The following is a 6,428-nucleotide window of genomic DNA, read 5'->3' as shown; positions in this document are numbered from 1 at the left end:
TAGACATATGGTAAATTGTGTGAATTATTGATCCGACCCAAGCACTTATAATCAAGTGTGTAAGAGTACTTGGGGTTTGAGCAATGTAAAATCCTACTAGAATGCCTATATCGATCTCTAGAATACAATCATTAATAGAGATAAACAAAGGGAAGATGTAATGTCCTTGCAAGTCGTATGCTGATGAAGAGTAATAAAAATAATCCTTAATCAATTTTCTCGCGCAACCCTTGACGAATCAAGCTTTGAAGGGATCTTCTACAGTCTCTCATTCCTCACCCAGAGAATACTATTTCTTGTGGGAGAAAAGAAAAAGTGAATGACGTGACTGTAAGGACCCTCCTTAACAGTACTTATAGTATTGTCCCAAAACCCAAACTCACTTCCATAAAGGACTTGGACTGGCCCATCTCATTAAACTAGATGACATGTTTAAACCAGTCAATGTATTAGGATCCTCATCTAAAGACTGGGCACAGTATTTAATTAAGCCCATAAAATAACATTGAAAATTTTTTACAATCTCCCACTTGGGCTAGATTAATTACAGAGTCTATATCTCTCGATATGGCCATGGAATCCCTCTACATATATATGCCACTAAACTTTGATTTACTCACGAATTATACCATGTTGAACAATAGCAGAAGATACACCTCAATATATGACATATAATTTTCTGTCATCATGAACAAGGCACACTTGTCAAATAAACCACTATGAGATGTATAACCATGAAGTCAAAACTTCATGTAGGTCCCATACCTGATTATAAAATTAGAATGTCTTAAATAACTTTATAGACATACACTTTGATATTAACCAATATTTAGGCAAACCGGCATAACCTTTGGTTAATATCGAACTTTGGCAAACTGCCTATAGCTTTGACGAACCGCCTTAAAACACTGACTACAAAGGCTATATTTGGGCAAGTACATATTTGTGCACACATCAAACTCCTTACTGCATAAGCATGTTTGTCAGCCATTGATCTCCTCTCAATATCATTTCTAGGGCACTGCTGCTTGTTCAGTCTGTCTCCTTTGATGATTGGTACATCATCGTCTAAACAAGTAGACATATTGAACCGTTTGAAAATCCTCTCAATATAAGCTTCCTGTGATAGTCCTAAAAATCATTGTTTTCTGTCACACTTGATCTCAACACTATGGAAAAAATTGGCCTCACCCATGTCCTTCATTTCAAAACTTGCAGATAGAAGATGCTTTGTTATAAGTAACAATGCCATGTTACTACATGCTAGTAAAATATCATTAACATATAGCACCAGGATGATGAACTTACTCCCACTAACCTTCAGATATATGCAATGATCCACAGGAATCTCAAAAACCCCAAATGAAACAACCACCTCATGAAACTTGAGGTACCATTGTCTTAAGGCTTGCGTCAAACCATATAAAGACTTCTTCAGCTTGAAAACTTTCCTCTCACTACCTGTAATCTCAAAGCCTTCAAGCTGGACCATGTAAACATCTTCAGCAAGATCTTTATTCTATAATACAGTTTTTGTCACACCCCTATCCCGACAAGGGATAAAATACAATATCAGGGTATGATTGGGGTGACACGCGTCATCCCACCTCACCGCCAGGATCTCGATGCAGTGGCCAACTCACAGTCATAAACCAATATTACAATACAATAATATTAGAGTGCGAAAGACAAAGGAATATTACATTCCGAGATAGGTCAGAGTTTGCGGAAGCGTAAAAGAAATAACTATAAGATGTTCATTGGCCAATGATAATAAGTAACATAGTTACAAAATTCCTATGACCATCAAGTAGCTACCAAAAAGGTAAAACATAAAAGTTTATACAAAACACAATGCTCAAAAATAATAAAACGGGAACGATCCCAAGTAACAGTATAGCCCGTAGGCACAATCATCATGGGCAACCATCGCCATAATCCTTAGTCACGGTCCCTGGCTCCACAGTATCATCTGCATCCAAATCTAAAAAGAATGTGTACACGGGGGTTAGCTCCACCGAGCTAGTGAGAGAGAAAAGGGGATGCACAATCACACAATCACAAATAGTCCATGGTGCATGCTATTATTAATTCATTTACCACCTAACACACAATGCTAAGTCAATGGGTATATGCTACTGCAATAACTCGGGAAGGCATTGTGGATCCTTCCATTCTCACCACAATGCAACCTCAATTATTACTACGGGCCCGCGCCGGTCGTAGTCATCACCACCCAGAGCGGACCACCGATAACCATTACTACCCCTGGCCTGGCCTCTCTAACTCTCCACAGCAAGCGTGGTGCTCGCTACCCAACACCTAAACCCCTGTTGGTAAGGGTCGTAGCATAGGAACGAGCCTAACCACGAGATATACTACATGAATCCTATCGTGTTGAGAGGTACATCCGGGTGTGTCAACGTCCCATTCCATCTAACACCGGGTACCAGACAACACGGCGCATACAGCAAGAATGAGATGCAATATATAATTCCACGTGTCACGGGGGTTCCGGTGCAGATCGACCGTAACCCAACACAAATCCATATCATCCAAATCATCATCATCGAATAAGAATAAATGCAAATATGCAATCATGCTTGAATGATAATGTCACAATATAATTCATAAATGCATGAATAAGCAATAGTAAACAAGTTCAAACAGTCACCCAAACCCACTCACCAATTACTTCAAATGGAATTTGTATAAGCGCAACGATTCCCGCTCAAAATCACCCCATTGCACATATGTTGGCGCCTATGGAAGTGAATAAGAGTGTGAGAGAGTGTAGGGGAGGCCTCATAGAGAAACCCCATAGTTTACATAAGTTATAAGCCTTAAAAACTGCATCGGAGGCAACGTCGGACTCAGCAGGCTTGCCTCCGACCTTCCTGCAGGCTTAGCCCACATCGGAGGCAAACATCGGACTCACGCAGTCTTGCCTCCGACCTTGCCTCCGACCTTCCCTGCAGGCTCAGGACACATCGGAGGCAAACATCGGACTCACGCAGTCTTGCCTCCGATGCAACCCAAGTGTGATTTCAAGGTCTTTAAAAGCCCAGGGTTGTCCCATTTGGTTCTCTAAGCCTCAAGGGACAAGGGAGGGGTGTCTTGGAGTCTATTTGGGTCTTAGAAACACCCAACATTCAAAGATTTAAGGGGTTTAAAGGATCAAAAGCTCAAAAATCCAGATTTGGGGTTTTCTTTGGTGGTTGAAGCTTTAGAATCAAATAGATTCAAGAAGAGGTCAAAATAGAGGTCTTTATAGGATTGTAATGAAAATAGGAAAGCATCCTACAAGGGAAACTACACATGACTCGAGCTAACCCTTTGGGTTTCAAAAAGAAATCCCCATCTTGGGGCTGCAACCAACGAACCACCCAAGCTCAAACGAGCAAGGGGGAAGAGAGAAAAATGGGGGAAAAGGGCACTTGGCTTACCTGGTTTGAGGTACACACGATGTACCCTCTTTAAAGCTCCAAACCAGCAGTAGTTTCCTTCTTCTTCTTCCCTTCCTTCTCCTTCTTCTCCTCCTTGCCGCCTCCTCTCTTCAAAGCTCTCCTCCTTTTCACGATTAGGTTAGGAAAGAAAAGAAAAAGAAAGACTAAGGAATAGTCTTACCACCTCTCTCTCATATAGAAAATCACTTTTAATGGCCTGTTTGGATAAGGCCTCATAAGTGTAACCTAGGGTCTATTTGGGTAGGGTCAAACATGGCAGGACACCCATAGCACCTTAGCCATAGGGTCTCACCCACAAGAGTCCTTGTCGAGATTGGATGCGGGGTCGGAGGCAGCCGGTAACCTTGCATCCGATGCGAGTAGGAAGGTGATTCCCACCATAAGAGGTCAGGCCCTTTGGACCACACTTCGAGGGCTTTGAGAGGGCAGTAAGCACACAATAAAATTTGGTCAACTACTTACCCCTGACACGTCAAGGGGCAACCTCCATGGTCCCGACTAGTTTCCACAGGCAACCTTGTACTATGGTCAATATAGCTGGGTTTGACCACCAGTGAGAACAACTCACCGGCATACGTGGTAGTGATAACTACACGTCACGGGAAAGAATTAATAATTAATTATACTCCCGGGGTGCGGGTATAACAGTTTTAACATCCATCTAGTGTAACTCCGGGTCATAATGAGCTACAAGTGTCATAATGATTCTGAAAGAATCCTTTATGGATACTGGAGAAAAAGTCTCATGAAAATCAACACCTTGCTTTTATGTGAAACCTTTTACTACCAACCTGGCCTTGTAGTACTCAACTTTTCTTTGAGAATCAGTCTTAGTTGTGTACCCCCATTTGAAACCTATGGGTGCACAACCCTCTGGAAGATCAACTAATTCTCAAACCTTGTTATCCATGGACAACAACTCATCCTACATAGCCTCCAACCATTTCTGAGAATTCGAACTATTGACAGCTTGTTGGTAACTAGTTGGATCCTTCTCTTGCCCAATGTCCAAATCATCCTCTGTCAAATACAACATATAATCAAGTCCGATAGTAGGCCCACGGGGTCTATTAGACCTTCTCAGACCCTCCTATAGCTGAATTGGATCAATAGGATCAATAGGTGTCATTGGCTCAACAATCAGGTCCTCAGTAGGTTCAAATGCAACCTCATCAACAATAGTAGTAGGCAGCTGAAGTCTGGTACTAGGCACTACATCAAAAGCAATTGTATGATCTTCATCAAACTCCAGATTGCGAGGCTTAAAAATATCATCACCATTCTCCATAAACTTGGCATGATTGGTTTTCACAATTCTGTTTATCGAAATAGGGCAGTAGAATCTGTAACTCTTGGACCTCTCAGGATATCCTATAAAAAAAACAGTTGACTGTTCTAGAGTCTAATACCCTCTCATCTGACTGCAAAACCTTCTATATGCATGCCATCATTACACCAGAACACTGTTAAAATTGTTTGAATTTGTATAATGAATATTCTTCCATTATTTAGTTACAAAAACTATTTTTTATGAGAACTATAGGGGAATAACATGTTGACTACCAAAGTGGCACGTCAAATTTCTCTGTAGTTTTACCATGGCAGCAAAGTTGGTGGCATTTGCACAAAGGTGGTGCTACCTAAGTTTAAAAGAAAATATGCATGTACACGAGTATGAGAATGAATGGTAATCTAAGGGTTCTATTACTTCTATATGTCCAAAGGTGATAGGATTCCTAAATTATCATTTCTTTCATGGTAAATGTGGATTTATGAAAGGACCAGTGCATCTTATGCCCCAAAGGGTAAATATGTAGTCCGGTTGTGACTTTCATGTGATTTTTATTGCTAGTATTTTATATTGTTTCTTATGCTAGCTAATTTACTCATATTTTGGTGTGTTTATATCATACTCAAGTTATGTTCCCATAGGCTTTGTGTATATTCATCCGGTTATAATGTCTCCAGAATGTCTATGCAGGGTAGTCTTTTCTCCACTGTTCCTGTCCTATCTGAAAAAAATTATAAGAATGGGAAGAGAACTTCGATGTGGCACTTTGTCTGATGGAGTTGGACTTAGCTTTTAGAGAGCCTAAGCCCATAGTTACTGCCTCTAACACCACAGATGAGAAAAAAAAGTTGAAAAAATAGAAAATAGCTAACAGGAAGTTGATCGAGCTATAATTATGCATTGAATTTCTATTTAATTGTTGGTTCCAATTTAATATATTTGGTTTAATTAATTCCATTTTGCTATGTAATTGTGATTGTAGGGTATAGGGTCATGCGCATAAAAGATGCTGAATGGAAGGATTTGATGCAATCTAGGCACCGGTCTACCCATGGATCAACTCACATGTGTTCAAGGGCAAAATGGGAAGAAGCTTCATTGAAGACCCAAGGGCATTGAAGAGATTTCACCTCAAATTAAAAGTATAACCAAGAAATTGGGGTAACAAAGGAAAATCAAGCATAAAGGCATAATTGTAATTTTAAAAAATTGAGAAATTTTCAAAAGATATCTGATATTAGGCTCATATCGTCCAAAACAATAATTGGAGCAACTTTAATTCTCGGATTTGATCCATCCGAGGCTAGGATGGAGAGATATTTTCAAAAAGAGGATTTTGACCAAATTTAGAATTTCAATTAATTTTTAAATGAGTAGGTTAAATTCTCTCTTCTCTAATTCTATCTCTATCTCTTTCCTATCACTCTCTCACACGGTTCTCTCTCTCCTACCTCTCTCACATCTTTCTCTCTAATCTTATCCCCCCTTAATTGTTTTTTTATTCTTTTAATTCCTCTTTACCATATGCTGCGATATCTTCTCTCTCCCATTCAATCTCTAATTCTGCCCACTCTCAACCACCTTACCCACGTTATATATTTAGATCCCGTATAGTAGCTTGAACGAGAGGTAGATTTCAATGTTTCTCTCCCCATTCTCGTTTTTCTCTT

The sequence above is a fragment of the Telopea speciosissima genome, chromosome 5 (genome assembly GCF_018873765.1).
Source record: "Telopea speciosissima isolate NSW1024214 ecotype Mountain lineage chromosome 5, Tspe_v1, whole genome shotgun sequence".
In the NCBI taxonomy this organism is placed as follows: Eukaryota; Viridiplantae; Streptophyta; class Magnoliopsida; order Proteales; family Proteaceae; genus Telopea; species Telopea speciosissima.
This window is presented reverse-complemented; position numbering follows the sequence as displayed.